This window comes from Hyaena hyaena, unplaced genomic scaffold, assembly GCF_003009895.1.
Source record: "Hyaena hyaena isolate Hyena2069 unplaced genomic scaffold, ASM300989v1 scaffold_1770, whole genome shotgun sequence".
Classification (NCBI taxonomy): Eukaryota; Metazoa; Chordata; class Mammalia; order Carnivora; family Hyaenidae; genus Hyaena; species Hyaena hyaena.
In genome coordinates, this window is record NW_024082393.1 from 10,885 (window position 1) to 37,388 (window position 26,504).

The following is a 26,504-nucleotide window of genomic DNA, read 5'->3' on the forward strand; positions in this document are numbered from 1 at the left end:
ATGGATATTGAATTTTTGTCAGATGCTTTCTTTTCACCTCTTTCCATGATCAAATGGTTTTCATTTTTCTCTTGTTAAATATGATGTATCATGTAGATCAATTTGCAAATATCAAACCATCCCTTCATCATTGGAATAAATCTCAGTTGAATGTGGGAATGAGCCTTTTAATGTATTGATGAATTCTATTTGCTAATATTTTGTTGAGGATTTTGCATCCATGTTCATTAGCACTATTTGTCTATAGTTTTTTGTTTGTTTGGTTTGGTTTGGTTTTCTGTAGTGTCATTGTGTGATTGTTATCAGGGTAATGCTGACCTTTTAGAAAAATTTAGACATTTCCCTTCCTCTTCTAATTGATGATATAGTTTGAAAGGAATTTCAATAACAGTTCAAAGTTTCTTTTTCTTCTTGCTTCAGTTTTGGAAGATTGTTTCTAGGAATTTATTCATTTCTTATAGTTTGTCCATTTTATTTGGCATAAAATTTTTCAGTGTATTCTTTTATAATTCTCTGTATTTCTGGGGTATCAGTTGTTACTTCTCTTTAATTTCTAATTTTATTTATTTGAGTTCTCTCTCTTTTTTTTATTCCTGATGAATCTGGCTAGGGATTTGTCAATAATGTATATAAATTTATATATTTATATAAAATTAATTTCTTTTTGAAGTTCTTCCTCTATTCATCCACTCTGTTCTCAGGTCTGGTGAGTATCTTTGCGGCTATTACCTTGAACTCTTTATCAGGAAGTTTGCTTCTATTTGTTTCCTTTCACCTCTTTTTCTGTGGCTTTATCTTGTTCTTTCATTTGGATCATGTTCCTCTGTCTCATTTTGTTGTACTCTCTGTGTTCGTTACTATGGTCTTGAAAGTACTGGCACTGAATAGAAGAGGTCTGTAGTACACTAGAGTGTGATCCCCTATGGTCACCAGGACCAGTGCTTCAGGAGTGTGTCTTATGTGTACTGCATGTGCTCTCCTGTTGTGGCTGAGCCACAATTACTGGGTTTTTGTATGTGGGCATACTGGTTGTTGGGCCCTCTCTCATCTCACTTGGCTGCAGTGACTCACTTTACCTGATGTGTGAAGGTAGGGCTTGTTCTCTGTGTTGCCAGCTAAAAGACCCAGCTGCAGAAACTGGGGTATGGACTTATCTCCTCACTTCTCCAGGATAGAAGTCACTTTGGAGTGGTGCTAGTCCTGGGCTGGAGCTACTGGCAAAGTGTGCTGAGGCAGGAGCTACTTTGGAGGGATGCAGGCAGTTTGGTTGAGGTGGGTCTGCAGGGGAACGCTGGGGCAGGGCACACTGTGCTAGCAAGGTAATGGAGGGAATCCAGACATCTAGGGCTGGGGAGGGTCAAAAAAGTGGTACCCTCCTGCATTTTTGTTCCTAGAAAACTCTCCTGCAGATCTCTGGCTCATATTATAAGATTAGTAAATAAATCTCCTTCACATATACCCCAAGCACTTTACAAATTGCTGCTCTGTGCTGTGTTTCACCTGAGTTATTATTTTTTTTAAGTTTATTTATTTAGAGAGAGAGAAAGAGAGAGCAGGGGGAGGGGCAGAGAGAAAGAGAGAGAATCCTAAGCAGGCTTTATACTGTCAGTGCAGATCCCAACATGGTGCTCAGTCCCAGAAATCATGAGATCCTGACCTGAGCTGGAATCAAGAGTCAGCTATTTAACTGAATGAGCCACCCAGGGGCCCCTCCCCTGAGTTATTTAGTGTGCTGTCTCTTTAAGGGTGGGGACACAGTTTCCTATCACCTCTGGATCTCCTAGAATTAAGACTCCCTTATTTTCAAAGCCAGACATCATGGGAACTCATCTTTCCAGTGTAGTTCCCCAGGGCTGGGTGTGCCCAATATATGATTTGATCCCATCACCTATCTGTGCTTGTAAGGTCCCCTCTGTTTCTGGTTAGTCACAGGGGGTTTGGTTCCTGACCATGTCTTCATCCCTCTTACCTTTTCTGACATGGTCTTCTCTATGTAACTAGCTATGGAAAGTCTCTTCTGCTAGTCTTCAGATGATTTTCAGAGTTGGTTACATAGATGTAGTTGTTACCTTGGTGTGTCTGTGGGGACAAGGTGAACTCAGGATCCTCTTATTTCACAGTCTTCTCCATTAGTTTGTTTAAAAATTGTATGTCTTTTTTCCTATATGAAGACTTCTGTAACAACACATCAGGGGAAAAATCATATTTGGGTATCCTATTAAAAGTCAAGCATTTTGCTGTGGTCCCACAAACTCTTTTTTTTTCTTTAATTAAACTATTATAAGAATTTAAGGTTCATTTTACATGAAATAGTTAAAACAACTGAATGCCTTCATTATGCCTGGGGGAAATGCACAAAAACCAGATATTTTCTTTTCATTCTGCCCTTTAGCGCCCAATCCAAAAAAAAAATTCTCCTACAGAATTATTTGTGCCTTTATTCTGATACCGATGTCTTACTGGATTAAAAAAAAAAAAGCTGACCCTCCTACACTGTTGGTGGGACTGTAAACTGGTACAGCCCCTCTGGAAAACACTGTGGAGGTTCCTCAAAAAATTAACACTAGAACTCCCCTATGACCCAGGAATAGCACTGCTAGGAATTTACCCAAGGGATACAGGAGTGCTGATGCATAGGGGGGAGGGGGGAGATGGGAATGGAGGAGGGCACTTGTGGGGATGAGCACTGGGTGTTATATGGAAACCAACTTGACAATAAACTATTTGTAAAACAAAAAAAAGATCTGAAAAAAATAAAAATAAATAAAAGAAAAAAGCTGAAAATGTTATGTACATGTTATTATAAAAGAATAATGTTAATTTCCATTTGTGTTCATGTGGAATTGGAAAAATAATTGTTTCATGGTTATATGTCCTATTTCACTTTGCTACTATTAAGCTACCAATTTAAAACTTGAAAAAGTATCTGCTCATTGATATGAAAAACAAAAGCATATTTTGGTTTTCTTGGCATGAAAATAAGTGACTAAAATTATCAACAATGATATTAACTTTTGACTGATTATTACTCTCTCCCTAGTGTCCTGATTGCAACAATGCTTCTATCACACAGAGAGTGGTCCTTTGAACCCTATCTACTTTCTTATCCAATAACTCCTCTTAAACTCCTTCCTAGATCAGATCCAGACTTCATAGTACCTGAAACTCACACATTTTAGAGCCCTTCCTTAAGACAAAGAATAAGGAATGCAAATATAAAATTAGAGATAAAATTGAATCTTGGATATTCTAAATGTAGCTAAATATTTTAAATAAAAATAGGAAAATTATCAACTAATTGCAAATTATAGTTTTAAACAATAACACAAATAACGAAGAATACAGAAAAAATAATATGATAATAATTGTTTGACTAACCCTTAAGTGTTTTTTATTCAAAACTTTTAGTTTCAAGTTCTGTAATTGCTTCTTTTTATGATAACCATATTGCAGTATTATTTTCTATGGTGAGAGTCGAAGGATATTTCGTATTTTCTTCAGTGCAATCAAAATTTGTTTTGTTGCTATTGTTGATAGCACATAAAAGTAAATTTCAAATTCTCAGATTGTAGTAGTAGCAAATAAAGAAAAAATTAAAAACATTTTAAGGCAACAGAAACTATAATGCAGGAAAATATTGACTGATGTGATTACTTCCACATACACATAAAGAACCTAACCAAAACTTAAAAAACTGAATGTTTAAAACAAATAAGTAAATGAAACTTTAGTAATCTAAAGGAAGATATTAAAAACCAGAAGATAAGTAAATATAGGAGATAATTAGAGAATCAGGAAAAGATACTTATAATGACTAGAAGCAAAGTGTTTCCTGAGTGCTAAATTTTGACATGGTTCTTAGAAAATACATCTGCAACATTATTAAGGGCCTATTTTGCTGTACCTTTCTGTAATATATTGAATAATGCTCCCCCACTTGATGCAATGATATACCTGCCTTAAATCTATAAATGTGGCCTTTGGAAAAATGTCCTTGCAGCTATAATGAATGTATGGGTCTTGAGATGAAATCATTCTGCATTGGAGTGGGCTCTAAATCCAATGACAAATATTATAAAGAGAAGCAAAGGTGGGGGAGGGACACACAAAGGAGAAAATAATGTGAGAATGGAGGAGATAGAGACTTAAGCTACACAAACCCAAAGCCAAGGGAATCATGGAGTCACCAGAAAGTGTGAAGGGCAAGGAAGAATTCTCTAAAGCCCTCAGAGGGAGTGTAGTCCTACTGACACTTTGATTTTAAACTTCTGGCCTCCAGATTAAAAGAAAATAAACTTCTGGCAATAATATCTGGTAATTTGTTACAGCAGCCATAGGAGACTAATAAGCCTTCCTAACCCAGAGTGACTCAGAAAACAAAACAAAGCATATCCATAAGCATACACACAGATACACACCATACATACATACATGCATACATACACTTTTAAAATTATTTTCAAATTTAAATCCAAATTAGTTAACATATAGTGTAATCATGATTTCAGGAGTAGAATTAAGTAACTCATCACTTACATATGACACCCAGTGATCATTCCAACAAGTGTCCTCCTTAAAGCCCATCACTCCTTTACCCCATTTTCCCACCCAACATCCCTCTAACAACCTTCAGTTTGTTCTCTGTACTTAAGAATCTCTTATGGTTTGTCTCCCTCTTTGTTTTTATCTTATTTTTGCTTCCCTTCTGCTATGTTTATCTGTTTTGTTTCTTAAATCCCACATATGGGTGAAGTCATATATTTGACTTTCTCAGACTTATTTCACTTAGCATAACACACTCTAGTTACATCTATGTTGTTGCTATTGGCAAGATTTCATTCTTTTTGATTACTGAGTAATATTTCATTGTGTATATATACCATATCTTCTTTATCCATTCATCAGTCAATAGCCATTTGGACTCTTTCTATAATTTGGCTATTGTTGATAGTGCTGCTATAAACACTGGGGTGCATGTGCCCTTTCAAATCACCGTTTTTTAATACTTTGGATAAATACCTAGTAGTTTAATTGCTGGGTCATAGGGTAATTCTAGTTTTAATTTTTTGAGGAAACTCCATACTATTTTTCAAAGTGGCACCACCCACAGTGCAAAAGTGTTCCCCTTTCTCAGCATGCTTGCCAACAACAATTATTTCCTGAGTTATTAATTTTAGCCATTCTGACAGGTGTGAGGTGGTATCTCATTGTGGTTTTGCTTTGTATTTTCCTGATGATGAGTGATGTTGAAACACATGATGTTTTCATGTGTCTGTTAGCCATCTGAATGTCTTCTTTTAGAAAAGTGTCTATTCATTTCTTTTGCCCATTCTTCACTGGATTTTTTGGGGTTTTTTTGGGTGTTGAGGTTGAGAACTTATTTACAGATTTGGAATCTAACCTCTTATCTAATATTTTATTTACAAATATCTTCTCCAAATCTGTAAATTGCCTTTTATTTTTGTTGATTGTTTCTTTCACTGTGCAAAAGCTCTCTATCTTGATGAGGTCCCAATAGTTCGTTTTTACTGTTGTTTCTCTTACCTCCACAGACATGTCTAGTAAGAAGTTGCTGTGGCCGAGGTCAAAGAAATTGTTGCCTGTTTTCTCCTATAGGATTTTGATGGCTTCCTGTATTACAATTAGGTCTGTTATCCATTTTGAATTTATTTTTGTGTATGCTCTAAGAAAGTGGTCCAAGTTCATTCTTCTGCATGTCACTGTCCAGTTTTCTCAATACAATTTGCTGAAAAGACTGTCTTTTTTCCCATTGGATATTGTCTCCTGCTCTGTCAAAGATTTGTTGGCCAAATGTCTGTGGATCCATTAAGTTTATTTATTTATTTATTTATTTTGAGAGAGAGAGAGAGAAAGAAAGGCAGAGAGAGGGAAAGAGAGAGAATCCCAACCAGGCTCTGTGCTGTCAGTGTAGAACCCAACATGGGGCTAGGACCCACGAACCATCATGGGATCATGACCTGAGCCGAAATTAGGAGTTGGTCGCTCAACTGACTGAACCACCTGTCTACTTTTTCAAATCTGAAGTGGAAAATGGCACCTAATTGTTTTAATCAGAATTCCAGTTTTTCGAGAGCGTTTGGTTACTTTATTTTTGCTACTGTTAATTTTTGGGGACAATTTCCCTCAGGTTTCTAATATTTCTGCATATTTTATGAATAAGCCATAGACTGTTCTTTTTTTCTGACTATCTTTTCAAAGGTACTTTAATAGAAAATAGTCTTGGAAAATAATTTCTTCCCCTTGTAGAAATGGGCAGGCATGTTTACTACTCATTGTCAAAGATTGAGGTTCTTAAGCTCAGGGTTTCACTTCAATAGCACAACCTCTATGTGTTCAGCTCTCATCTGGCCCACTTTATGTGGCTCTGTGATAACTGGGGCTTGTAGCACAGTGTACTCGGGATACTCTGGTTACTGTGTTTGCCATGAGTAATAGGCTTTGTCTCTGATCCAGGTGTCTCTTATCTTCTAGCAGCATCCATAAAACTGCATCAGGCTAATTTGTTAGTTTGTAAGGAGTTCAATATCTATTTTTCAGAGTCCTCTTAATATATGACTGTCAAACATGAATCTCAGTTTAGCCTTTATGTAGGTTATGAGTTCATGCCTTACGCTTATAATAGTCTCCTGGGCTTTATTCCTGTAAAGGTTCATAACATCTCATATTGGACGTGCTCTGAAATTGGGCTCATAATTTTTTCAAGTACTTTTTCCCCCCTCTTTGAACCAAAACCTCAGGAAATATGATCACAATTTCACACTTATGAAGTATTTGACTCTTCTTTATTCTGCTTCATAAAACCTGCTTATTCTTCCTGTTAATTTTATTTCAAAAATTGCTTGCATATACTCTTGTCCATATACCTGGCTCTGCCCTTGTACTGGTCTAGGTCCTTTGAGAAGCAGATGTCAACTTGTTAGATTTTTACTAGAGGAAATACATGAGAGAAACTAATGAGAAATCTGGAAAGGTAGGGAAAGTCAGTAGATGATGATACAAGAGTGCCCTGGAGTAAAAGAATAAAGTTTGGGAGAGAGTGTCTAAGAATAGGCTGACCTTAAGTATTCCTGCTGACACCCACAGTATTCCTGAGGGCAGTCTTTGAGAAGCACAGGATAGCATAAATGCCTCAATGGTGACCTGAGTCAATTATTTCCCCCTTATTTGGAGATCTGTGAAATGCTTTTTCATGGTTGTCGCAGCACTCATGAAGGTTTTTGTGGTGTTTTAACAATAGTTTTAATATTTAACTTTATCCTGAAACTCTCTGTGCCAATGTGTCCTGAAGTGTGTTGCTAGAATTAAGTTCCTAAAACACAAATCTGACCATTTACTTTTTTTTTAATTTATTTATTTTGAGAGAGAGACAGCATGTGCAAGTGGGGAATGGCCAGAGAGAGAGAGAGAGAGGGAGAGAGAAACCAAAGCAGGCTCTCAGCACAGAGCCTGATGCAGGGCTCAATCCCATGAACTGTGAGACCATGACCTGAGCAGAAATCAAGAGTTTGTTGCTCAACTGACTGAGCCACCCTGGTGCTTGCTCCCTGACCATTTACTTCTTCTCAAGAAACTATGAACATGTTATTACTGCTATCTTTCCAGGTCCTATGCCTTTAAAAGAATGTGCCTACCATAGTATTTCAAGCACAAATATCCAAAGTTCTGCTCCAAACTCAGTCAGTTAATTTGGTATAGCAACAGATTTTTGGCCATTTTCCCTGTTTAGTGACTTAAACAAAACTTCATAAATTTTAGGGTTAGGCTTAAGAATCTCCTTGTACAGTTTCTTCTACCTGGTATTTGGATTATAATTATAGCCCTTAGGCCTAGAAGTCTCTTTGTTAGGGCCACCAAACTCTTCCCTTCACGTTCACCTCATCTCCCACTCCCTTCCTCTCAGGCATTCTGATTTTGATGTTAAAAATCTCAGCAGTGGCATGTCTGACAACTTAATTAGATCTGCAGACAGCTCTTGCAAAAAATTTCTTCCACAGAGCTTGGGACTTGAGTGCATCTAAAGGTACACTTATATTCTCATGGTTTTTTGACAGTAATTTAATATTCATAATAAAGACATATTATTCTCTTCATAAATTTCGTATGGGTCATACTTTATGTATGACTGCTTACTTTAATTATTTTTAGTTTTTTTTTAAGTATAACAGGGCTGCTTATTTAAAGATTTTTAAATTTCTTTTTTGTTTTTAGAATTCTTATTTTCATAGTTTCTATTTTCCCCAAATCTTAATTGTCCTTATTCTCAGTTCTCTAAAGAATTAAAAATTAAATGTAATGAAATTTTAATGTTTCTAAATTTTGATTGTAATCTAATTAAAAATTAAACTAAATATAATGATTCCTAAAATTAAAATTGTTATATTTATACTTTCAAAGAATATTTTAATAAAATATTCAAAATCCTATATTAAAGTTAAAATTACATAAATTATATTTAAATAATTAAGTGAAATCAAATAAAATTTAAAAGTAAAACACTTTATTTAATCTTTGACATTTTTATTTAATCTTAGTAAATATTCCCAGATAAATAAAACCCTTTACAGTTCAGTGAACATGTTACCAAAGTGAAAATGGTATTAATTACACTTTGTGATTGTTCATTTTATGGGTGTACTTGACTGGGCCACAGGGTCCTTAGACATTTGGTCCATTATTTTGGGTGTTTCTGTAACAGAGGTTCTGGATGAGATAAACACTTAATAATGGTTGACTGTGTAGAACAGATTGCACTCTTTATTGTGGGTAGGACTCATCCAATTAGTTGAAAGCCTGAATAAAAGAAAAAGGCTGACCTTCACCCAAATAAGTGAGAATTCCTTCCTTCTGCCTAATTGTTTTCCGGCTGAGACTTTAACTAAAACACTGGCTCTTCCTGGGTCCTGAGCCAGCCTTAGGACTAATTGTACACCATCAGCTCCTCTGGGTTCATCTTGCCATTCATCTTGTAAATATTGGAACTAGTCAGTCTCAGTAATAACATGAGACAATTCCTTCTTTTTGTAAACAAAAATTTAACATTTATTTATTTTTGAGAGACAGAGACAGAGAGTGAGTGGGGGAGGAACAGAAAGAGATGGAGACACAGAGCTGTCAGCCCAGAGCCCAATGCTGGGCTTGAACCCGTAGTTCATGACCTGAGCTAAAGTCAGAAGCTTAACTAACTGAGCCATCCAGGCTCCCTGAGACAATTCCTTCTAATAAATCCCTGCCATTTCTCTCTTATTTTCACATCCATCTCTATCATCTATATCTATATCTATTTCTATTGGTTCTGTTTTTGTATAGAACCCTAACACATTCTGTATGCACATTATGTCTAAATTATAATGCTCATACATACTCACATGTACACAAACATTTAAGCATAAATGGATTATTTAATATTGGAAAAATCTCTTTGGCCACTGCAAGCCATTGTTATGGCTACTGTGCTAACTTGTTCATACCCTGGTATCACATTTTGAGGCACTAAGGAAAGCAAGAAAACAGATGCTTGACACTGTACTTCATTATGCAAGAATTTATCACATTCTTACTGTCTGAGAGGAAGGATGTGACAAGTTAATTAGTCTTTTAACTTATCTAAGCACTTCTATCACACAATTCCTCTCTGTAATGCAAAATAGTGTTTGTCTTCAACAATAACAGTAACACCATATGCCAATCCCCAGGACATTTAGATGTAGTTGTGTTTTATTATGAGGATCTAGAACAAGAAATATGAAGTAATCCTTAGGACTTGAACAGCATAAATCACAACAGCAAGCATGTAGAGTACATGTGAATGCTGGCTGATGAATCCCGAGTGGACACAACTGTGTGTATATGTATGTATGTTTTTATGTGTATGCCCACAATTTCCCTTAAAAATATTTAATGTTTATTTATTTATTTTGTGAGAGAGAGAACATGACCAAGGGAGGGGTAGAGAGAAAGAAAGAAACAGAATCCCAAGTAGGCTCTGCATTGTCAGTTCAGAGTCCAATGTGGGACTCACAAACCATGAGATCATGACTTGAGCTAAAACCAAGAGAAGCACACTTAATGCACTGAGCCACTCAGATGCCCCTGTGTATGCTCATGATTTCTAAGTCCCTTAAAAACGATGGATCTAAATCAGTGGTCCCTTTTTCCTGGGTGTCATGATGGTAGTGAGAGAATTAGCCTATAAGATTTCCAAATTTATTGGAGTTTAAAAATTTTAGGGCCTAACACTATGTTCTTTCTAGATATACATCAAATGTTTATGTTCTTCCCAAATTTATATGTTGAAATCTAATTTTCAATGTGATGCTATTTGGAGATGAGGCTTTAGTAAGTGATTAAGTTATGAGGGCAGAAGTAGTTCCCTTATAAAAGAGGCCACAAGGAGTTCACTCACCGACTTTCATCACTTGAGGTTACAGCAAGAAGATTACTATTGATGAGCCAGAAAGCAGACCCTTATCTTGAACTCCCCAGCTTCCAGAATTGTGAGAAACATAGTTCTGTTGTTTATAAGCCACTTAGTCTATGGTGTTTGATTATAGCAGCCTGAAAAAAAATGGAGAGACTGTAAAAGAAAAAGTAGACCTTCTTTGGGGGTAGACACTGCATTAATCTCAGTGCTTCAATGGTGAGTAACAGACATAATTTCTAATATTTCAGTCCCTACAAATTACTGATGTATACCCATGTTAAACAGATGATTAGCCTGAGTTTGTGCTAGTAAATATGTAGGTAATTCTAATTGGACATTCCAATTGGTTGGGTATGAATCACTGCTATGAATGATAAAGTGTAGTTTCCACAAACACACATATAAATATTAAAGAAGGTAGTTTCACAAAGAAGATTCTGTGTTTATGAAGATGTCCTCTATTGTGAAAATTAACATTTAAGAGGATAACTGAACAATGGTACCTGGAATCTTAAATTTGAACTTTATTGCCACACAATTTATACTTGGAGCCAACCAGTATAAGACATAAGAATGGATGAGAAACCTCATGACACAGTATGGAGTGAATGTGTATAAGGAGAGAGGCCAGAGGAATTTTAACAATTTGTCATCAGGCAAACAAAACTGAGGCACATCAGCCAGAAACATAGTTTGATTTGAGTGGTTAGTTTCAGAGATTCCTTGGCAAAGACTAGGTTCTTAATCTATCTAGTTGAACTATGTATGAATAATGCTTTTGTTGTTCTGTAGATTTTTAAAGTGTCATTGTGCTCTGAAGACTGATCATTCCAACAATAGTTTAACCATATCTCTAGGACAAAAATAATTCAAACATTTATGAAATCATTACTATTAACTAGGAAAATTTTGGGACAAATTTCTGAGAAAGGGTCAACAAATAAGTATACCAGTTAAAAGAATTCAGCACTGGAATTGTATCAGTAATTTGGAAATGATGAGCCAAATATATATGTTTAATATGTATTAATGTAGAGTCCAATACTAAGGTTCAAGAAATAACCACAAAATGTAGGAGGAGACAGTAGTTCAATAGCACCATGTACAATTTAGATATTTCAATTTCAAGTAAGCTTAGGGTGAGTCAACAATAAGAGATGGCTGCCAAACATGCTAATAAAATTTCACTTTTTTAAAAGCATACATTTAGAATTAAAAAAGTCGTGTGTTTTATTCAGTTTTGTTTTGGTTTTAGACAGACAAATAAAAGGTATAATGATAAACTGGAAAATATTAAGAAGGCAGTTGTAGGAATGATGACAGTGCACAAAACCAGAAGATATTTATACTATGAAAGAGAAAACACAGTTGTCTTTAACTATGTGAAAAATTATCCCTAAAAACTAGATTAGACTTGTTCTTTAGGTCCTGGTTTCTATTTAGATAAGGCTCTCAAGAAAGGAAATTGGAATGAGTGGCATTTTATCAGAGATGGAAAGGAAGTGATGGATTGAGCCGAATAAAGATCTGGGGGGAATAAGTATCATTTGAGTAAACAGCAACTGCACATAAAGGAAAATGTGTGTACATACACACAGATACGTTCAATTTGATATGTGCTTTACAAAATCATTTCACCAATCACCAATCTAGAGTCTTATGTTATGGTTATACACTCAAAGTAGAAGAAAGTTAACATAAAGGATTTCAACAATGATGTCCCTTCAAACTAATCAGGGTTGCTTTCCTATTCAGTGATTCAGTGAGGGCAATTCAGTGAGGGCAATTAATCCTTTGGATTGGTCTTCTAGATTAAATCTTTAAAAATATACAATACTAGTTTATTTAGCTAAAAGTTAGAGTTGTAATGGTTAAAATTCTTCTACATCCATTTAGGCAAAATTATTGATTCAAGTTTATTTTTAGTCTTCCTATTTTACATAGACAAATACACTAAACAGTTGACTATTCAAAGGCAGATTATTGAAGAGATTATTGCGAATATTTTCTTAAGTTTTTGGTTGACATGCTTATCACTGACTTTTCTAAATTAACTCCTTTGTTAATATTGTCTTGTCTTATTTGCTCCCAGAAGATTATTTCAGGATAATTTCCTTATGTGAAATTTAATCATACTTCTGTAGTTGAAAATTGCCCTTTGCGTAATTATAATTTCCTGAGGAAAGCCTTAAAGATTATATCAGATTCCTTCTCAAGTGTGAATAATGCATTCAATCTGATTAAATAAAAGACAAATAGTTTAGATTTTAGCAGATGAGATAGTAGAGAGATCATAGAACAAAGGCAAGCCTGTAGTTAAAAAAAAAAAAACTTACTTCCTAAAAACTAGGTACCTCCCTGATGTCTTATGACCTTTTACAGAATGTGTTCTCGTGTGTGTGTATCAATTTGATCTTCACAAAAATATTTTGTTAGAATAGGTATTGTGTATATTGAAAAAAAAGAAAAAAGCATAGATGTTCAACAACTTTACAAAGAACTTGAACCACGGTCTTCATCCAGTTCAAGATAGTTTCCATTTTTCACTGACCACTCTCCTAAAAATGTTTTATTGAAGAACAAAATAAACTGATTAAAAAGAATGAGGAGTGACATCAGCCTTATGAGAGCAAGAGTCCTTCCCTTTGTCTTTCCTTTTCAATTTACAACCAATAAAACATTCATAACCCAACAAAATTTCCTCTGTATGGCACAGAAGGACACCAGTGAAATCCATACGTCTGATATCTGAAGGTGAATGCATTACATTTTGTGGAGGTGGGATAACAGAAGGAGCATGAGAGGAACCAGGGGAGAAGTGGCAGTGGTACCTGTAACCCCAAAGGCACAAGCAACAATAACCCAGTGACTTGTCTGGCAGAGAGGGTAGAGATTAAAAAGTGCCCACTCCCAAATATAGCCACAGGTCAGCTCGGGTAAGAGAAACCAAAAACTTGTGCTATAGCATCACCTGCTGGAAAACAAAAGAAAGTCCTCTAATTCCCACCCTGTTGAACTGTTAAAATCAAGGTAAACAAAACTTTACCTTAATAATAAAGATGTTTACTACTTCAAATGCACTGGCAGAGGTACATCATCAAACACCATAAAAAATCATGGTAATATCTGTCACAAAAATAAAGTAATAAGTCTCCAGCAACTAAACTCAAAGTCAGAGAAGATTGGGATCTAACTGAGAATTCAAAATAGCATTTATAAAGAAAGTGTTATGAGAAAATTCAGGAATAAAATAATGTAAAAGAAGGAGTTCTTTATCAAATATATTGAAATTATTAAAAAAAACAAACAGAAATTCTAGAGCTGAAGAACTCAGTGAGATGAATAACACGTTAGAGAGCATAAGAAACAGAACAGATCAGATGGAAGAGACAAAAATAATTGAACCGGAGGAAAGGAATCTAGAAATGATCAGGTGGAAACTAAGAGAGAACTAATAGTTTAAAAAGTGAAGAAATCCTTTAAGAGCTATCAGACTCCATTATGAGAGCCTACATAAAAATAATGGGTATGCCAGAAGGAGAAGGGGTTAGAGAGGTTATTAGGAAATAATAGCTAAGAATTTCCAAAACCTGGGGAAAGAGAAAGATATATAAGTCTATGAAGCTAATAGATCATTTACTATCTCAATGCAAAAAGACTGTCTCCAAGACACAGTATAATAAAGCTGTCAAAAGTCATTGATATAGAAAGAATTCTAAAAGCAACCAGGATAAAATAAAAAAAAGTAACCTACCAAGAAATTTCCTTTAGACTATCAGCAGATTTCTCAACAGAAGCTTCGTAGGTGAGAAGAAGAGAATAGAATGATATATTCAAATATTGAAAGATAACAAATTCTGGCAAAGAATATCTAGCAAAATTATTCTTCAGATATGAATGAGAAATTAAAGCTTTCTTAGACCAACAAAAGCTGAGAGAGTTCACCATCACTAGACTGTCTTACAAAAAAATGTTTAAAGGAGCTCTTCTAAGACAGCCCCAAAATGACATGAAACTTTTAGTAAGGTGATAGACAAACATAAACAGTAAATTGTAACTCTTTTAGAACGGTTGATAAACAATTAGAGCATAAAGGTTAAAAGAAAAACCCATTACAAATAACCATAGCTACTATGATTTCGTACCTAACTTACAGCATAAAAAAGGATAATTTGTGACAAAAATATAAAATGGGAGGAGAAAAACTATGGGGCCTATATAGGCAAATAAAGATAGTTGCTACCAGCAGAAACGAGGTTACTTTATCTGTGAAATGTTTTATATTACCCTCATCATAACCACAAAAGAAACATCTAGAGCAAAGACACAAAACACAAGAAAAGGGAAACTGAACAAATCATTACACAAAATCACCAATCTTAAAAGATAAACACAGACAAAAAGAAAAAGAAACAATGGAGAGGTACAAGACATCCAGAAAATAAAATATATATAATGTCAGTAGTAAGTCCTCATATATCAATTATCATCCTAAACATAAATGAATTGAACTCATTAATCCAAAGGCATTGAGTGGCTGTAGATATTAAAAAACAAGTCTATTACATGCTGCCTTCAGTAGACTCATCTCAACTCCTAAGAAAAACAGATTCAAAGTATAGGAATGGAATATGATACTCCAATCAACTGGTAATCAAAGGAAAGCAGGTACAGCCATACTTGGAAAAACTAGACTTTGAGTCAAAAATGGCCTTAAGGAAAAAGAAGGTCATTTTGTAATGATACGAAGGTCAATACATCAAGATATAACAGTCATAAACATATATGTTCCCAACATCTGAGAAACAAAATATATTGAGTAAGTACTAATAGATTTTAAGGGAGAAATAGACAATAATTAGAAAATAATGTCATAATATTAGGGGATTTCAGCACATCACTCTAAGGAATGTATAGATTGTCCAGACATAATATATATCAACAAGGAAACATTGGAATCGAACCACACTTCAGAAAAGTGGACTTAATATATATTCTTAATACACATTCTTCTCAAACAACATGCAGTATTCTCCAGGGTAGATAATATAAAAGGCCACAAAGCTAATCTTAGCAAATTTAAGAAGATTGAAATCATACCAGCTATCTTCTCTGACCACAATGGCATGGAATTAAAATTCAACAAGAGGAAAGTGAGTAGATCAGCAAATATGTGCAAAGTAAACAACACACTTGATTAATGGATCAAAGAAGAAACCAAATGGATCTAAGAAGAACTTAAAAGGTAAATAAAATATCTTGAAACAAATGAAAATGAAAATACAACGTACCAAATTTTGTGGCATGCAGCAAGAACAGTTCTGAGAGGAAAGTTTATAGCAATAAACATATATATTAGGAAATGAAAAAGATCTTAAATAAGCAACCTAACTTTACACCTCAAGGAACTAGAAAAAGAACAAATTATGCCTAAAGTTAGCAGAAGGAAAAACAAAATAAAAAACAGAACAAAATAAATATAGATATATCAGAAAACATTAAATAGGATAAGTAAAACCAAAAGCTGGTTCTTTGAAAAGATAGACAAAATTGACAAATCTTTAATTAAAATTTAAAAAGACTCATATGCATAAAATTAGAGGTAAAAGAGGAGACATTACAACAGATAATACAGAAATACAGAGAATTGGAAGAGACTACTATGAAGAGTTATATGCCAACAAATTATGTAATCTAGAAGAAATGGATACATGTCTAGTAACACACAACCTTCCAAGACTGAATTAGGAAGAAATAAAAAATATCAACAGACCATTAATGAGTCAAGAGATTCAGTCAGTAATCAAAAAACTCTCAACCAGGAAATTGTATGGCCAGACTGCTTCACTGGTGAATTCTAGGAAACATTTGAAGAGGTAGTAATGCCAATCCCCCTCAAAGTCTTTAAAAGACTTTTAAAAAGATGGACCACTTCCAAAATTATTCTACAAAACCAACATTACCTTGATATTAAAACAGGTATGGATATCCCAATAAAAGAAAATTATACACCAGTATCCCTAATGAATACAACAAAAATTCTCCAGAAAATAGTGGCAAACCAGATTTAAGAACACATTGAAATGATTATACACAAAGTGGGATTTATCCCTGAGATGCAAGGATCATTCAACACACATAAATCAATAGATGTAATCCATCACATCAATCAAACAAAAAGTAAAAATCACAGTCATCTCAATAGATGCAGAAAAAACACTTGACAACAGTATACAACATCCTTTCATGATAAGCTCTCTAAATAGATTGGGTATAGAATGAACATATCTCAATATTATAAAGGGGATATATGACAAACCCACAGCTAACACTTAAATGAGAAAAAATGGAAAAGATTTCCTCTGAGATCAGGAACAAGACAAGGTTACGCACTCTCACCATTTCTATTCAATATACTATTGGTAGTCCTAGCTAGAGGAACTAGGCAAGACAAAAAAATAAAAGGCATCCAAAATGGGAAGGAAAGCATAAAATTGTTGGTATTTGCTGACAACATAATCTTACATGCAGACAAATCCCAGAGTCAATCAAAAAACCTGTTGGAATCAATCAACGGGTTTTCAGCCTGTAGTGGCAGGCTACAAAATCAACCTAGAGAAATCAGTGGCATTCCTTTACATTAATGATAAAGTACCAGAAGAAGTAATAAAGAAACTATCCCAATCACAATAGCATCAAAAACAATAAAATACTTAGGAATAAATTTCACTAAGGAAGTAAAAGATCTGTGCAAACGAAACTAAGATTTTAGTTTCAAAGAAATCAAAGAAGACACGAACAACCGAAAAGACACCCTGTGTTCATGGATTAGAAGAATAAGTATTGTTAAACGGCCATACCACTCAAAGCCGTTTATAGGTTCAATGCAATTTCCATCAAAATACCAAAGACATTCTTCATAGAAATAGAATAATAGTCCTAAAATTTGTATGGAATTACTGAAGACCCCAAATAGCTGAAACATTTCTGAGGAAAAAGAACAAAGCCCGAGATAACACACTTCCTGATTTCAAACTATAGTACAAAGCCATAGTAATAAAAATAATATAGTACCAGGGCACCTGGGTGGCTCAGTTGGTTACGTGCCCAACTTCAGCTCAGGTCATGATCTCACGGTTTGTGGGTTCGAGCCCTGCATCCGACTTCGGCTCAGGTCATGATCTCCCAGTTAGTGGGTTGGAGCCCCGGGTCAGGCTCTGTGCTGACAGCTAGCTCAGAACCTGGAGCCTGCTTCAGATTCTGTGTCTCCCTGTCTCTCTGACCCTCCCCTGCTCATGCTGTCTCTCTCTCTCATAAATAAATAAAACATTTAAAAATTTTTTAAAAATAATAATATAGTACTGACACAAAAATAGACACACAGACCAATGGAACAAAATAGACCAGAATTAAATCCCAGTATATATGGTGAACTAATATTTGATGGGGAGACAAAAACACCCAACGGTGGAAAAGATAGTCTCTTCAACAAATGGAGCTGAAAAAGCTAGAGAAACATATAGAACAGTGAAATCGGACCGCTGTCTCACACCACTCACAAAATTAACTTGAAATAAATCAAGGATTTAAACACAAGACCTGATACCATAAAATCCCTAACAGAAAAGGTAAGGAAGAATCCCATCAATATTGGTCTTGACAATGATATTTTGGCCATGGTGCTACAAGCACAATCAAAAATAAAATCAACAAATGGGACTACATCAAATGCAGAAATGCACAGCAAAACAAAACAACAAAGTCAAACAGCAGCATACAGACTGGGAGGAAATATTTGCCAGCCATTTATCAGATAAGAGGTTAATATTCAAAATATATAAAGAACACAATAACAAAAATACCAAATTCTATTAAAAAATGAACAGATAAACTAAATAGACATTTTCCCAGAGGACATCAAAATGACCAACAGACTCATGAAAAGATGTTCAACATCACTAATATTTAAGGAGTTGCAAATAAAAAGCCCAATGGAATATCTCCTCATTCCTGTTAGAATGTCCAAGAAGACAAGAGACAACAAGTATTGGTCAAAATATGTTGAAAAGGGAATGCTTATACACGATTTGTGGAAATGTAAATTAGACCAACCCCCATGGAAAACAATATGGAAGTTCCTCAAAAGCTAAGTAGATCTAATATCCAAAAATTCTACTTCTGGGCATACACCCAAAGGAAATTAAATAGGGTTTCAACAAGAAACATGCACACCCATGTTTATTGAAACATTTTCCCCAATGACCAAGAAAAGGAAACAGACAAAATGCATATTAATAAATGAAAATATAAAAGATGTAATGAACACATACACAATTAAATAGTATTCATCCATGAGAAAGGATGATATCCTGCCTTGTGACAACTTGGATGGACTTTTAACATATTATGCTAAGTGAAATAAATCAAAAAGAGAAAGACAAGTACTATATGATATCACTAATTTGTGGTATCTAAAAACGTCTAACTTGTAAAAACATAACAAAACAGAGTAAAATGCTGGTTAATAGAAGCATTTACCAGGAGATGGAGAATGGGGGGGATTAGATTGATGGTATTTAAGGGTACAAATTTACAATGAATAGTAAGCAGGCCATAGAGACCTGATGCACAATATAATGAATAGAGACAATAATACTGTATATTAATGATGTAATGTGGTAAATATTGCTTCAGTGGTGATCATATTATAATATATCCATGCATCAGAGTAACATCCTGTGCACCTTAAATTTACAAAAAATAACATGTCAAATTAAATTTTTAAAAAGAACAAAGAATGACCTAAGCAAACTGGATTAAAATATGATCATGAATATCAGTCTGCAATATTTGACATTATAATTCTCCTTACTTTTTGAAACTGCATTCCCTTAGCCTTCTGGACCCTGGATTCAAATCAGTCTCTTTCTAATCCTTGTTTGAAACTCCTTTTGCTGTTTTATGCTTTTATGCTCTGAAACTCCATGTTTAATAGGATTTTATTCTCCTCTTTGCAGCCTGCATACTCTTCCTTAAGGATCTCAAATTCCTATTACCAGAACCCATCTGTCTTCCCAATTTCTAATCTTTATTCTGAGCAGGATATATCATCTGTTGACAAAGGTGTGATTGTGTAAGGATGGCAATTAGAGAAGCCTGGAAATGTTTACAAAAACAATTTATTGGAATGCAACACAAAGTCAACTAAAAATAAGTAAAAGAAGCTTCAGTGAGAAATAAATGACATATTGAGAAATAAAGGTAATTTGAAATCCAGCACTTAGTGCTGAAACTGATTGGTTGTTGTAAGTATGGCAAAAACTCCAGAATAAGAAGCTAAGAATGCTAACGTGACATTATTAGCAGAATGAAAGAGGGATTCAAGGACGGGGGCAATCTTGTCACTTAAATGATCAGGACTAAAAGAGCATCAAAATATAAGCTCTGTGGGTACATGGGATTGTCTGTTTAATTCACTGTTGTAACCCTGGCACATATAATCATGCTAGCATACAGTAGTTGTTTAATCAATATTTATATTAATGAATCAAAAATCTTGAGAGGAGAACCATTATGACAATGCACATGGTGCATATTCTAGGAGACTTTTTATTAAATTTTCTTTATGGTCACTTTTAGCACTGGGTATTATATGGAAACCAACTTGACGATAAACTATTTGTAAAAAATAAAATAAAATAAAATATGGTCACTTTTAAAAATTGCTAGTTTAGGAATCAACTTGTCCAGTGTGTCATTTTTCTTTCTTCTTACTGAACATAATCATCAAATGACAATGTTAAAAACCTCATATTTGGCAAGGGTAAATTTGAAAAGAGGATTGAATGATAAATATAGCAGGTGCTTTTACTTCTTGGCCAGATTAGATTAGTATTGATTTTCTTTGTGTTGAAAGCTGTGTTTTATGCCTGTTTGAATTTATCTTTCTAGCATGTTTATTGTTGGTGGAGAACACTAAGTATCAACTATAATTTTGTTAGAGCATGGACATTCTGTTATCAGTGGCAATTCTGAGATTATCAGAGCAAAAATGTGTGTAGAACCAGTTAATGGTTATGCCTAAGGGATATTCAAGTATGGATTTAGAAAACTTGCTTTGATAACAAAATAGTTTTATTTTGTATATTGTTATTATTACTAGCTAATTTTTTTGGGAAAATAATTTTTATTTAATGCAGTAATTGACCTAATTTGACCACGTGCCAGTTCTCTACTTAGCAGAAAGTGAGGAATCTAATAGTCTCACTTTATCTTATCTGTAAACAAAGGAATTAAGTCCCAAAAGGACATTGGGTAGTAAAAGAGAAAAAGTAATTTTTGGTCTGTTTTATTAAATAATTCCCTTAAAGATATGTAGCAGCTAGATTTCAATTTCAAAGAATTAAAAAGTAAGAATTAACAGAAGGGATGGGGATCTTTAGCTAGGTTCCAAAAACGCTGAGTAAAGTCAGAGTTCACTCATTTTAGTGAACTCTCTTAATAATCAGTGTAAAGAAACAACAGTATTTACACAGCAAGATTGCAATTTTGTGTTTGTATCATATTGATAAAATATAACTGATATTTTATAATCTGAATTAGATAATGAATGAAGTAAAAACTGGTCCACAATATTCAAAAGACTTTATTCTACATTGAAAAATATCGCCATTTATTTCATTTGTCACTGGGTAAAGAAAACCCATATACTGCTTTTGTGTAAATTTAGCTTCTCCAAATATGTAGTCACAGACAAGCAACTATGGCATTTGTATTATTGGAACTATTTACATTCATTTAAAACAAATACTTGTTGAGAAAAAATTAGGATTTAATATCCTCTATTTTTGAAGTCTTGTAGGAGTATTTTGAACTTGGTGGCAAACAATGCATATGTTGAAGGGGAAAGTGGGACATTAGGAAAAAAATCTCTCCTTTTGTATTTTTTTTATTACAGTAGAAACATAGTAACAATAATTTTGAGCTTAAAATTTTTCCAGGCTAATCCTTTTTGATTTGCTTGTCAAATTAGCTCTATAAATAGTATATTAATAAATGAATGATAATTAAATTGATAAATCATACAATGAAACCTAAAATACTACCCAAACTGTCACAGGGATCAATTTCTGTTAGTTGATGACTCACTTTCTTCAGGCTCTGTGTTCTAATGATATCTTCTTAAAGGGATGTGATAGACATGAAAATATGCTGCTCAGCTTTTGTGACCTTGGACGTATAACTAACGCCCCCAACCAGTTCCGCTCTCATGTTGAATCAAAGCTATGATTCCTAAGGGCTGCTCTAAGCCAATAACTGACTCTAATGGGAGTAACTAATGATAGCCCATTCCTTTAAAATGAGAAACTCTTTAAACAGGTTACTCTGGCTTGAAAACTGTCTTGCCAAAATTTGTTTAAAACTTCAGTGAAGTCTGAGATTCCACGTACTCTGTTTTCTTCCTCTCTGTTATAAGGTGGTCTGATATCTCGCTACTGTCTCTGGTTGTGCTTCTTCATCCTTCACAGGCATTTTCTTCAATAAAGCTCTGCTCATTTGATCCATCTTGGCGTCTGCTTTTGAAGAACCCAAAGTATCACTGGGCATCCCCTGGTCATTTTCTGTAAAATATTACCCCATCATTTTCCAGTTTCTTTAGCCCAGCTTCTTCTTTTTTTTTAAAAAAAATATAATTTGTTGTCAGATTGGCTTACATACAACACCTAGTACTCACCCAGCAAGAGGCCTCCTCAGTGCCCCTCACCCAATCTCCCCTGTCCCCCTTAATCCACCCTCAGTGTGTTCTCTGTATTTAAGAGTCTCTTGTGGTTTGCCTCCCTCCTTCTCTGTTTGTAACTATTTTTTTCCCTTCCCTTCTCCCGTGGACTTCTGCTAAGTTTCTCAAGATCCACATATAAGTGAAAACATATATCTGTCTTTCTCTGACTGACTTTCACTCAGCATAATACCTTCTAGTTCCATTCACATTGTTGCAAATGGCCGCCTTCTTTTTTTAAATTAACACCTATTATCTTGTCTCTGTTGATTTTCTCTCTCCCTCAATAGAATGTAAGATCCTTGAAGGCAAAGAATTTATTTCTTTAGTTTCTGTAATGCAGCATCTGTACTAGTGCCTTTTGTGTGGTTGGCTCTAAATATCTGTTGAATGAATAAATACATGAAGAAACAGCCTAACACAGCTGTTGATTCTGCCTATAGTGAAATTTAGTAATAACAGCATTAGTTTCTGTGTTGCTAAACACCCTTGTTGGTAAATAACAGAAAATATTTTAAGCATGTCCTAAGGATCTTTTGGTTTTCTGATAATGGTTGAAGTAAGGATTTCAAACTTTTTAGTTATTAAATTATTTTTTAAACTCTCCTGCACTGCTAGAAGCAGCCTATACACAAAAGAGACCTGGTAGTTTTGGTCCCCATTAAAATGGTGTAAATAGTAATCACCAAACCCCTTCAGCCTTTTCTTTTTTTAAATATCTCAGAAATTACTTTTTAGTTTTTTTAATTGAATTTAAACTAACATACAGTGTTATATTTTTTTCAGGTGTGAGATATAATGATTCAACAATTCTGTACATTTCTTGGTGCTTATCACAACGAGTGTACACTTAATCTTCTTTATGTGTTTTATCCATCCCTCCATCCATCTCCCCTTTGTCATCAGTTTGTTCCCTGTATTTGCCTATTTTTTTTGTTTGTTTCTCTCTTTTTGTCCTTGTTTATTTGTTTTGTGTCTAAAATTCCACATATGAATGAAATCATATTTCTTTTGAATCAAATTGTCTTTTTTTGACTGACTTATTTAATTTAGCATCATACTCTCTAGGTCCAACCATGTTGTTGCAAATGGCAAGATTTCATTACTTTTTTATGGCTGAGTAATATTTCATTATATATACATAATATATAATATAACATATTTAATTGTATATAATGTATAATAATATATAAGATTATTATATATCTATATAAACTTCTTAATACATCCATCTATCAATGGACACCTAGGTTGTTTCCATATCATAGCTAATATCAATAGTGCTGCAATTAACACTAGCAGCATACATCTTTTAAAATTACTGTTTTTTAGGGGCGCCTGGGTGGCTTAGTCGGTTAAGCGTCCGACTTTCACTTAGGTCATGATCTCGCGGTTTGTGGGTTCGAGCCCCGCGTCGGGATCTGTGCTGACTGCCAGCTCAGAGCCTGGAGCCTGTTTCAGTCTGTGACTCCCTCTCTTTCTGACCATCCCCTGCTCACGCTGTCTCTCTCTCTCTCTCCTAGAAATAAATAAAACATTAAAAAATAAAATAAAATTACTGTTTTCATTTTCTGTGGGTAAATAACTAGTAGTGGAATTACTGGATCATATGGTAGTTCTATTTTCAGTTTTTTTGAAGAACCTCCGTACTGTTTCCACAGTGGCTGCACCACTTTGCATTCCAACCAACAGTAACTGAGGGTTCTTTTTACTCCATTCCTCACCAAGACATATTCCTTGTCTTAGCCATTCTAACAGGTATGGGGTGATATCTCATTGTAGTTTTGATGTGTATTTCCCTGATGATTAGTGATGCTGAACATCTTTTCATGCGTCTGTTGGTCATCTATAGTCTTCTTCGGAAAAATATTTAGTCAGATTCTCTGCCCATTTTTTTATTGGATTATATATTTTTTTTGTTTTTTTGGTTTTTTTGTAGTGAGCTGTGAAAATTCCTTGTATATCTTGGATATTAACCCCTTATCATATAAATTATTTGAAAATATCTTCTCCCATTCAGTAGGTTGCCTTTTTTGATTTGTTTATAATTTTCTTCACAGTGCAAGGAAGAGCTTGCTTTAAAACACATGTTATTCCAAGTGACCACAGTGATAAACTAAGCTAATGTCTATCATTATATGCCATGGAATACATCCTTCCTTTCATGTTAGTTATCATTATCATTATTTCTTGCTGATTTCAAACTCAGTCAGGTGAGATGACAAATTTCAAATTTTCTTGAGTGCTAGATGCCTCAAATACTATATTGATCTTTCTCCCTACTCTAAATCAATAGACTACATTCCCACAGGTTTAGGTAGGAAGTGTTTATTAAGAAATATTAATAAGTTCCCAGCAAAAACTCTAAAACCACACCATAGAATTTGGTGGTTAACTAATACTGCTGATCCTAATGCTTCAGTGCTATTCAGAAAGGGCTATCATAATTATTTATTATTTTATTTTTAGCTTTTAAATTGTTTTATTACTTAAAATAAACTTCATTTCATTACTTAGCTTTCTAACTGTGTGCTGGGCCTTTAACACTTTCAGGATTTTCTGCTCCTCAGTATGGAAAACACACTTGATCTGGTCAGGGACACATTTAGCACATATGGAACCACCATAGGCTCTCCGAACATGTTTTTTTTTTCATTTTAGACAGCCTCATGAGAACTTTAGTTCTTACAGCATGGACTCTTTGAAGTCAGCCTGAAAACCTATCACATGCAGATTTTGGTGCTTTCTCAAACCTCTGGGTATAAAAGTAAATAATTCTATTACTGGGGATTTGCAACAGCCTAGTTTTGTTAGAGGCTGTATTGTAAGAAAGCATACGACAGTATGACAAACACTGGACCATTCAGAATGCTTCTAGACATATCCCTGGAAAAGCAAAGGCCACCATTATTACCAACCTCATAAGCTCACTACCTTTGCTCCTGTGTGCTACAAGTTTGGTGCCCCATTATTCCTGGCTTGTTTCCTGATGTGACTTCCTTGTGAATCAGAGTCTCATGCAGCTGCACCAAACTGGCAGAGTCTGTCACATGTCCACAAAGCTAGCGGAAGAGGTGATTAGAAATATAGAATTTCAATTTGGGAAAATGAAATACATAATGGAGGGGCAGTGAAAACACACAATGAATGCCTGATAGCTTTTAGATAACTGTTAGAGATTTGCACTAAAAATAATACCTAATTCATAGTTATACAATAGCAAAAAATTATACAATTTTTTTCTATGAGTCCTGCATTTTTTTGGTTAAAGTTTATTTTTTAGGGGTGCGGGGTGGCTCAGTCAGTTGAGCATCCTACTTTGGCTCAGGTCATGATCTCACAGTTCTTGGGTTCGAGCCCCACTGTCGGGCTCTGTGCTGACAGCTCAGAGTCTGGAGCCTGTTTCGGATTCTGTGTGTGTGTCTCTCTCTATCCCTCCCCTGCTCATGATCTGTCTCTCTCTGTCAAAAATAAATAAATGTTAAATTATTTTTAAGTGTTTTTTTTTGTTTGTTTGTTTTTTTTTGAGAAAGACAGAGACAGTGAGAGCAGGGGAGGGGCAGAGAGAGAGGGAAAATCTCAAGAGGACGCTGCACTGTCAGTGCAGAGCCCCAGGCAGGGCTTGAACTCATGAAACTGTGAGATCATGACCCTGAGCCAAAATCAAGAGTCAAATACTCAACTGACTGAGCCACCAGGTGCCCTGCATTCTGCATATTAATTCATTTTGTGATTACATCTCCCTGGTGTGATTAATACCATTATTTATCCTATTTTATGGATGAGGAAACTAAAGTACTGAGATATTAAAGAACATGCCCAGGGTCGCAGTGATTGCATACAGTTAGATTTAGATGCAGGTAGTGTTTCAGGAGTCCAAAATCTTACCCTTAATCAATATACACACGATCTTTCCCATATAAACAATATCAGCAAATCAATATGGAATAGGCAAAAGAAAAATGAGTAGAATACATGAATGGGAAAATCACAGAAAATAAACAATGATGGTTAATAAAATTGGATTATTATCACTGTAGAGAAAACTGTGACATAATTATTTACATTCTTTGGGCCCAGTAGTCATACAGTTACCTGTATGAATTACATTTGTCTTAAAGAACTGCCCTATATATCATTTTCTTGAAGTTCACTCACTGATTCTTTAAATACATAGCTCAAATTTTAAGCTTCCCCATACTACTGGCCATCAGAATAGTTGCAGTCCTTAGTTGTAATTTGTTTAGTTTTTAGGTGTTGGCATCATGAGAATAAGTGCCTTGTTTG

General features: G+C 34.7%; 1 pseudogene; it reads right to left on the reverse strand.

The window, feature by feature from the left end:
* Positions 1-21,910: 21,910 nt before the first annotated feature.
* On the reverse strand, positions 21,911-25,080 carry LOC120226561 (annotated as a pseudogene).
* Between the last annotated feature and the right edge of the window lie 1,424 nt (positions 25,081-26,504).